The sequence below is a fragment of the Sprattus sprattus genome (genome assembly GCF_963457725.1).
Source record: "Sprattus sprattus genome assembly, chromosome: 1".
Lineage (NCBI taxonomy): Eukaryota > Metazoa > Chordata > Actinopteri > Clupeiformes > Clupeidae > Sprattus > Sprattus sprattus.
In genome coordinates, this window is record NC_137920.1 from 28,913,053 (window position 1) to 28,923,065 (window position 10,013).

The 10,013-nt window shown below is 42.7% G+C and overlaps 1 long non-coding RNA gene across 1 annotated transcript; it reads right to left on the reverse strand.

Annotated features, from left to right (window-relative positions):
• Positions 1–8,444: 8,444 nt before the first annotated feature.
• On the reverse strand, positions 8,445–9,773 carry LOC308377970. Its single transcript, XR_013968962.1, has 3 exons — positions 9,715–9,773; positions 9,324–9,411; positions 8,445–8,902 (listed from the first exon to the last, which is right to left on the reverse strand). It is a non-coding gene; the product is annotated as an uncharacterized lncRNA (long non-coding RNA).
• Positions 9,774–10,013: the final 240 nt, after the last annotated feature.

The following is a 10,013-nucleotide window of genomic DNA, read 5'->3' on the forward strand; positions in this document are numbered from 1 at the left end:
CAGTGGTATGTTAAGTGAAAGTGAAAGTGAAAGTACTCTCTATGGCAGAGGTGGTGTAGACACACACACTCTGAAATCCACCTCTGCATTTAACCCATCCAGGGAAGTGACACTCACACAGTGAAGTGAGGTTACACACTAACCCGGAGCAGTGAGCTGCCTTTGGCGGCGCCTGGGGAGCAGTGATCGGGGTTAGGTGCCTTGCTCAAGGGCACTTCAGCCGTGGATGTGGGCATGGGAGAGCAGTGGTCTACCACTTCCCGTGCCCACATTTTTCCAACTGGTCAGGGATCGAACCGGCCACCCTACGGTTTCCGGCCTGAAACCCTAACCAGTAGGCCACGGCTGCCCACGTAGTGTAGTCCCATGTAGTCCTACCTCTTGTGACTGCAATTTTCAATAAATTTGCTTTACACTTTAAAGTGAGGATACTGATTGCCTAAAAAAATTGAAATAAAGTGACTCATTTTTTGCTAACCATGTACTCTAAACTACTAAAATCAGTTCAAGCTACTAAAATATTTAAGTAGACTTGCACTAGCCGTTTTACAGATGGTTTAAGGTTTAAAACTGTGTAATTACACATGTATTACAATGCTATAACAACAACATACAAGCTGCATGGAGGAACATTGAGGACTGGGTTTAGAGTTGAGATGCACACTTAAAAAACTGAAATGGCAAGCATCAACTGGCATCTGAGACCAAATTTCTTGTTCAGATCTGGTTTGATTCCTATTGGAGCTATCTCCTATCTAAAGATAAGACGTCATGCGAGGCTGATTGTCCTTCAGAATCTCATCTCCAATCTCCATGTGAGTAAATCTGCTGCCTTCTGAAGTGAGAGGAGAGAGCTGCATATTTTAGCCACTCAGATGAGAACACTGTCTGAAAGAAAACATCAAGTGGATAAAAAAAAATGGGGGGGGGGGGGACTTATGTGTGTGTCTGAGGGCTGAATCTAACAACACTAACAACATCTAACAACAATTTTTTACTCTAATAGGATCAAAACATTTTTGTTGCATCACTGCGGCTGAGCTAGGTCAAAGGCTTGCCATCCCTGCTGGACGAGAATCGTGCTCTCATAAAGTTACATCATGCTTTCACACTTGACAGATAAGAGTCCACTTCAAAAGGGTTTGTAAATCACTTCACTAGCCGTTAAAACCCAAGGTAAACTACTCCTGCTGGGGGGAAAAAAAAGTCTGCTTTGCTGTGGTGGAAGTAGGACTGATATTTGGTAGAGTGGTTTCAAACATGTATATCTCGTTTCCAAGCATGCAGTTAAGAACGTGGATCAGAACTATATGTGTATCCGTATCCATATCTTTATGTTCATTTTGAAATATATGTATTGTGTATCTTTGTGTATTTTTTGGCATTTTATTTGGAGCTCTTCTTTTTTCATGTATTCATGCAGGATATTTCTTTCCAATTGAATTTAACTATGTTAACAGTGCTCTTCTCCTTTTTTTGTTAAAAGCCTTACCAGGGATATGGCAGTGGAAACTAGCTTTGAGCTAAGACCTCCATATGCAATGCATGAACATTATATGACTAGCAGCATTGCCCCTATTGAAATAAACTAATTAAAAGGATTAGCAACCTACTGACTGGGCCAAAGAAAACCTTTATGTAAAAATGCGCTGTGCATTTGCCCACCGTGCACAAACAACTCCCAATGTCTCAAAGCACAAGGGATATAAGGAATGGAAGGCCACATTCAGTTTGACTCGGGAACACCTGCTATTAAGTGTTGCACCATTCCTAGATTTACACACACACACACACGAGTTGTGAACTGTTCACATTTCACTGCTGTCACAAACAAAACCTCCCTGTGTGCGTTCACCTGCCACTGATCCATAGCCCCAACATGTTCCTGAGTGAATGTGTATCCCGTCGTCAAGGTGATTGACAGTCTGACATTAGATCACACTCTTCTGTTAGCATAGACTCCGTGCTCTCCGGCCTCTTTCATCAGATCCATCTGGCCAATCAGCACAGGGCAAACAATGTTTCCACAGTGGGAGTGTGTGTGTGTGTGTGTGTGTGTGGGGGGGTAATATTTAATTTACTGGTGAGTAGAATATTGCTTTCTCCCCCCCGCCCGCAGCGCTGTCAGACACAGTCTATGCAAAGCTAATCATTTCGGAGCCCTTGATTTATGGTTCCTTTTCACTAATAAAGAGTGAGTAACAGTCTGTCAATGTGAGCCCAAGGTTATTTATAACAGGTGCTTAAGGGGAAAGGGCGGGCTGGGCCAGTTTCTGTTCCATCCTGACGAAAAAAGGAGAGTCGCACCATTCAGTCATGTTTTTTAGCGAATGTGTGAGTACTGCTGAGCGGTGATGACGTGTTTCGCAGCGTGTTATTTGTCCTCGAATCCACCATGGCTTAAAACACAGCACCGAACCTCTTAAAAAAGAAGCTGAAATGCGTCATCTCAACAGAATGCTGGAATGGAGGTGACAAGTTTTGACTTTTGCATCTTTCTTTCTTTTTATAACGGGTCAATGTCCCTTTCAATTTCACCATGGTTGCAAGCTATTTTCATATCTGTCTGTTAACTGTGTGTTGTCAGTCAATGGACATAATAAACTTTTGCCAGACAGACTGTCAATCACAGATGTGTATTCGTGCCACTCCTTTAAACTCTGACTGCGTTAAGGTCTGTCTTGACCTTGCTCTTTGTGTGGATGGACGGAGTTGCCCAGCCTTGCCCAAAGTGGACGTTTCTGCAGTCAGTGTGAAACAAAGCACTCCACAAAAGAGCCAGCACACTTGTCATTCAGAGGTATGTTTTTAAATCTCAGGAAGGGTCACCCAGACTGAAAACGATGGGTTGGAATGGAAAATATGAAAATCGCTCGAGTGCCCAAGGTTACTGGTGCTTTAGTCGAAACACATAGCCACTGTCCCACCCCTCCAAGACTCAATTTTCACATCTCTAAATTGTCCTCTCTTGTCTCTGAATGGTCCAACTCTTAGAAATCGATGATAAAGTGTATTCCAGTGTAGGCTCTGAATGTTTTCTTTATGCTGTCATAAATTACATTGTGATAGACTGTTCTATCTGCTTTCATGTAGAAACCACATGTTTACTTTCAGACATATTGTGTTGAAAGGATGTCTATCCGATGTGACAGATTTACCATTAGTTTCCCTTTCCCTTACTAAATTAGAGCTTTGTGGAAAGAAATGCAATAAGTAAACATCTCATTTTATTGACATAAACAATGATGGCTCAAAGGACCACATTCTGATGTAGTCACAGGAGGAGAGAAAACAAATAGTTCCAAAGCTGGAAGATGAGGGATTTCGCGGTAATACCTGAATTTTCATGCTTATACTGAATCGTAGAATTAAAATTTGTCTCACCCCTGTGTCGCAGGAAATCTGTCTAGGACGGGACTGGGGGAGGGGGTCATTATTCATCCCAAAGATAAACATTAGTTAGATCGCAGATAGCCTAGCACAGATTCACATCCTCTCTTGGCTGGCGGAAGATAAAGAGGAACACCTGCAGCTCCCGGACCTCGCTCTGAATTCAATTAAACTAGATAGGGGGAGAGAGAGAGAGAGAGAGAGAGAGAGAGAGAGAGAGAGAGAGAGGAACGGGTCTGAGAGAGATAGAAACAAATAGATAAAGAGAGAGTGAGTGAGAGCCAGAGATATAGACAGAGACAGACATTGCAATGTTTTGTGTTGATCTGTCTCATAATGGTCATATTTTCATGGAATGGTACTAAAGCTCAGTCATTGGGCAGATTCGTGGTCAGGAACATGCCATGCACCACAGCATCACTGACAGTCAACGGACTTCAGTCGACCATTCAAAAGCATTTTCTAACTTTTTTTTTCACCGAACAAACAACAGAATTCCGACAACATTCGGCCATGAAACAACTAAAGTGCCGACAGCGTGAAAATAATGCATTTAGCGTTCGCCCCGAAAAGTCAACACTGAGCCAGGTCCCTTTGTTTGCGTCTGGATGTGGCACGGGAAGATCACGCCCAGCCTTTGAAATGGTAAACGTTTCAAAGCTAAATATGACCGCTAATCACATTTAGCGTGGCAATTGAAATGCAAAATCCAAATGAATAGGGCGCCATTTGGGAAAAAGAGAGCTCTATGCAAAATGGGTTGAGTGGCATAATAAGTAGTGTAACCTCAAACAATGACACACTGTCTAACAGTAAAGTTTCTCCGGATGTGTTTGTGTTGTGCCCCATCATCATCAAAACACTTGCGTGGCCTGAGAAAATCAGCATAAAAATATGTGAAACAGTCAAAACTCCTTAATCGATACTGACTGATCAAACTGATTTGTAAGACTTGGCAGTGGTGCATGCAAGAGCATTCCTGGCATTCCATGACTATATTTCCTACTTGTGAATGTGAGGTATATGAGCATTAGTGTGTTTGTGAATGTTCGGAATGCACCGGAATTCTGAAATGTGTGTCTGAAATATGCACACAGAATGGAACGCAACCTGGCTAACTCCCAGCGAGTGTGCTCATCCAAGGGTGCAACTGAGGGGGTGTACAGTAGCCCCTGTCATAAATAAATAAAAACACTGCCAGCGATGGGGTTGGAAATGTGGGATGGCGTCCGTGTGAAAACATTTTAATTTAATCATGCAAATTCACTTGTCTGGGCACCAATACCACCATCACTGTAAATCAGCCATAACCGTGCTGTGTCTCTCTCTATTTCTGTCTCTCTCTCTTACACACACACACACACACACACATAGGGACACACACACACATACACAGAGGGAAACACACACACATAGACACAAATATGCAAGGACAGGACTCTCATTTGCAAATTGTGGCAGAGAAAGAGAGAGAGAGAGAGAGAGAGAGGTGTATAATGAAAAACAGAGCCAGTCATATCCTAATGGAGATCAGAGATCAATGTTGCACTGGACTCTCCAACACGCTCTGCTCTTTCGGAGAGCCCTCGCTGCACGTATTAACTCCCGATCAGCCTGCTCATTAAAGTCCCGCTCCTAATGGGGAAATGAAGACTCCTGTAAAACACGGAGTGTGGTGGCCAATAACGAGGTGATTTTTCAAAAAATCACCTCGTGCTGGATGCCCCCTTCTTGAGCGCATCGTCGCCGCCGCAAAACCTAAACACTGCTTCTATTTTGACAAACACCACCTCCCCTGTCACGACCAATGTTGCCAGAGGCCGCCACAACTAGTCCCATCCCCTCCCGAGCCCACGTCACATTGTTCCCCACGTTTTACCACACCCGTGAAATTAATACACGGCGGCGAATAAATAATTCATCAAGGACTTCCCACGTTGCTCCTGTCGGATGAGGAGTGTTGACAGCGCAGAATTGGACGACATGTTGACACTTCGTGCTCCTGTGTGAACATTAGCCTTAACAAGCTGCGCTCGAGCATGTACCTGCTTAATTATACAGTACCGACAAAGACCCTTAGGCCTGACAGTGTCTTACCTTCTGCAGCATGGCATGGAGATTATGGGATGCGCCTCATGTGAGAGTACACACCGTAAGCAGCGTGAGTTTGATTCGTTCCCTTACATCATTTACATCAAATGTCTTGCTTCACAAGAAAACTGACTGATTTTGTTAAATTGTCGTAAAACTTGGGGCAACAACAAAACACAAGGTTGTGGGCATCTGTTCAGGTTGCCAGTATAATGGAAGACTCAGATGCAGTCATTAAAGAAGTTTGTGAGGTGGAAGTTTCGCTGGAGGCGTTTCAAATCTAATGAAACTCCTTTTTCCAGCTTTAAACCTCCGTGTCAGTTCTTTTTTTTTATATCCACAGCCTGATAATGTGAGAAAATGTCTTTTTCACTTTCTCTTTGTGTGTGTGTGTAGTGTGTGTAGTGTGTGTGTGTGTCTATGTTTGTGTGTGGACTGTGAGAGAGAGAGACAGGGTAAAATTATGAAAAAGAGGGAGCGAGTGTGTGCGTGTGTGTGTGTGTGTGTGCGTGCTTGAAGAGAGAAGGAGAAAGAACCCTGTAATTGCCTCTCCTCAAAAGTATCCACTTTGTATCAGATTATTAGACGGCTGATGTACTTTGTGTCTCATACCTTATTCATCACATAGAAAAACCTTTAGAAGAAAAATATCAAACAGTCAAGACCCAAGGCATAAACAGGGCCAAGGAGTGAAAGAGAGTGAGAGAGAGAGAGAGAGAGTGAAAGACAAAGTGTGAGAGAGTGAGTGAGTGAGAGAGAGAGAGAGGGAACATGTAAAACTCAGCCCTTAATATCACACTAATTACATGTTGCAGTGCAGCAAGGCAGAGTAGTGCAGAACCAGAAAGACAGCCTCCTATGTTTAACGACTTTTCTCATTAACCACAGTTGCTTTTCAGTGCTAAAATCGGACCCAGCAGGTGAGTGATTTTAGCTCTTGCTCTTCTCCTCACACCCTCCGCTATGTAAACCACCAGGCTTCAATGCAGTGAGTATCAGTTACAGCGTGTGCCAGTGGTTAGTCTAATTAGGGGCTTGTCTCCCACAGAACACTCGGTCAGAGGGTCGCCCTGGTTACTTTAAGTATGGTAGTGCACTGGGTTCAGTCATTTGCATTTCATCCAGAAAGGAAGTTAGAGAGATAGAGAGAGAGAAGAGAGAGAGAGAGAGACCGAGAGATAGAGAGAGAGAGAGAGAGAAGAGAGAGAGTATGGCAACTGTTAGTGTTCCTCTTTTTTTCAATTATGTTTCAGATTTCACTCTGGGACTCTTCAACTATGGGATGAGGGGGAGGTGATTTGTGTGTGTGAGGAGGCAGAGCAGGGAGGGTACTAGAGATGAGAAAGTAAGTGAGAGAGAGAGAGAGTATGAGAGAGAGAGAGAGAGAGAGAGAGAGAGCAGAAAAGAGAGATGCACAGAGGGAGAAAATGAGGGACCCACAGAGAGAGAGAAAGAGTTGCATCTGCTTGTCGTTCCTACCCATTCTCCTCTGCACATGAGGTAATTACCCTTCAAATGAATTCAGCGATGTGTACAATACGATAAAAATAGCTGACAGTGATTTTGGCGCGATGCTTGCATTGTCTCTCGGAGGGATTTCGATGATTTCTGCCGAGACCTCAGCGATAATTATCTCCACACCGCCATCCCATTCAGATCCCAGAGTTTGATTGGACTGTTCTATTTTCCCCTTCCACAAAAACGCACAACGATTACCAAACGACGGGGCTCCGAGCGCAATCTCAATGACAACCTTGGCCACGTTTAGCCCCCTTTTTCAAAACGGACGCTTGTCGACTTGGTCCCCCTGTTGTTTTCGATAAAAATCTTAGAGATGCAAAAAATGAAGGCCATTGTCTCTTTTTCTAAAAAGGCTCTTGCCCACGTTGCAGTATCTGTTGTTAGGACCTGGAGGGCTTAGTGGGAGGTTTGTGTGGCAAGGAGGAGAGTGAGTGGTGCTAGTGCTGATGCCAAGGACTTATCGCCTCAAACTCAGACACCTTCCGTTAACGCACTGAGTGTCAACGCCTTCCACTGAGTGCGGCCCCTGATTGGAGTGTTTGTCTTCCTAGTAGGTGGTGGGCTGGACCCCCGAATTGTTAATTTAATACTTACCGTCCAGCTGTGAAGCACATTTTTTAAGGATGGATTCATAAAAATACACCAAACTGTATTTGCTTTGTTTCCACCTTCGTTTCGTGCACATTTGGCGAACATATCGTTGTAAAGTCTCTGTTTTTTGATCGGGCGAATTTTCAGGGCAACTATTTGAGACCGTGCGTTTCAATGAGAACAAGACGTAAGCAACCTCGGGTGTCGCTGTCTGGAGAAATAATTCTTGCTGAACCTTACCGAATACTCTTCTCTCCAGGGGAGATTGGCACTGGAGTGACATATTTTAGATAAGGCACATTATCTATAATATGTAATACATTATTACTGAATGTTAAAACAACATTTTCTCTACTTTAAGTCTTGGAGTAGGTGATGTTGCCTCATCTTTGCGTTTCCAATCATTTTCTATGGTTAAAAAGTAAAACCCCCTTACCTGTTCTAAAATCAGCGCAAAGCACGGACTCGCGGGGCTTATTGCTTTTCTAAAACTGTTACTACACATATTTGATATGGTTTCATAAGGCATAGCCTTAGTTCAGACCAGAGCCAACTTAATCTATTGATAAAAACACAAGCACACAAAATTCAATTGACAAAATTGAATTTATTTATTAAATGGGAACTTAATTTGCATTATCATACATTAAGAAAGTAATTGACTTTTTAACCATAAGGCTATGCCTACTCTAACATGATGGGTGGTCCTATCCCTTAAACAATGTAACAACATGAATTCATAACATGTATTGCATACACGTGGGAATGCTAGAAGTAGCAAAATGGGACAAAATTAAGTGCTGTATACATTTAGTGCCTGGAGAAAAAACACCTGTAGTACAATTTTCAAATATAAGTTGGTCAAAGTTCCTGCAGTGTGCCCATTCATGGCTGAACCTGCAACCCTGCAAAGAGGGGGAAGTGGCCAGAAATGCCCTAGAGGCTTTAAATCTGGAAGAAGACCAGGAATTGCCAGCTAATATGGCAATAGGATACCACCGCAAATGTTACATGCTGTTCACCAAAGCACACATTGAAAGAGCACGAAAGAAGAAAGAAAAGGCAGCCAAGGACAGTGAAGGTTTACTCAGAGTATGATTTCCTTTTCGCCTGTATTATATGAGGTCTGTGTACCCAACAGGGTTTGAGCAAGTAACTCATAAAAGACATTGACATGACAGAGAAATGGTGTAGATGAAACTCCTTCATTACTGAGACATTAAGGTCCATGGCTTCCACACTGACACTGCTTGATCACCTCAGGGGGGAGGTTTCTGGATTTCCCCACTCAGCTGCAATGTTTTTGTTCCTGAACGTAAAGGACTTTGTTAAAAATATACTATAATATAGCAGGGGATTACAACAGGGGTGAGGAACAATTCATTTTAAATGTCATTTCAATTTTTTTTTATAAAGCCCCAAGGGCCGTACTATGGATACAAAAGGATTTCCCCCCAGCACTTTAGGCCTATATTGAACGTGGTCACCTTTACAACAGACCCCACCTTCACTAAATCCCTTGAAAATAACTTTGTTGTATTGCAACTGCAATTTCAAACATTGCTTTACAAACCATGTCATATTACATGTGAAACTGCATCACAGTAAATGCATTATGTTGGCATGAGTTTGCTGTCTAAATGTTGTCTGTGTTGCCATGTGGTTTACTCCCAGCTGGTTGCCTCATATGCATGAACAAAAATAAACAATTAAAATATGAAATAGCCTACCGAGAGTAAGTGGCATATATTGCACCAGTCAGATGGGCGAGGGATCTGATGGATGTCATGTTTTTTTTCTTGTAGCCTAAGATGCTACCTGTAGAGATATTATTTGACATAAGTTAGTTCACAGAAGTGCTACGCAGTTGTCAATGTTTAAATTGTATGACTGTTGTAATTAAGCTCGTCTTTTGGACTAACGGGAGGAGAGACTTTGTTCAGTAGACGCCTATGGCCATGTTCATATGAGGAGAGGGGATCTCGCTTCACGTCTATTGTAATCAATGTTTCACACCCTATACTGACGAAATTAACAACATGTAGCATTAAACAGGTTTCATTTATGACAAGAAAAATAGTCATGTGTTGAAATATCCACTCGAAGTTAAACAATTCTTACCTCAAAGCTGTATCTCAGCTATTTTCCAGTGGGATATGAAGTCGATGTGCATTTCCTGGTGTGACGATGCGACACCGAGAAACGCAATTGGTTGAAATACCCCAATCCGCGGTTTTGATTGGACGTCACGCCGGAAAACTTTTGATGATATTTTTGAGAACTTAATCGTAAAATACTATTAAATGTGCAACTTCCCGCGTTGGAAACAAACGGCTATATGTTTTGTATTATCTGGTTCAGCTTCCTTCAAAAAATTAGCTTCACAGCTGCAGGGTAACTATCAACTCGAGAACTAAGCA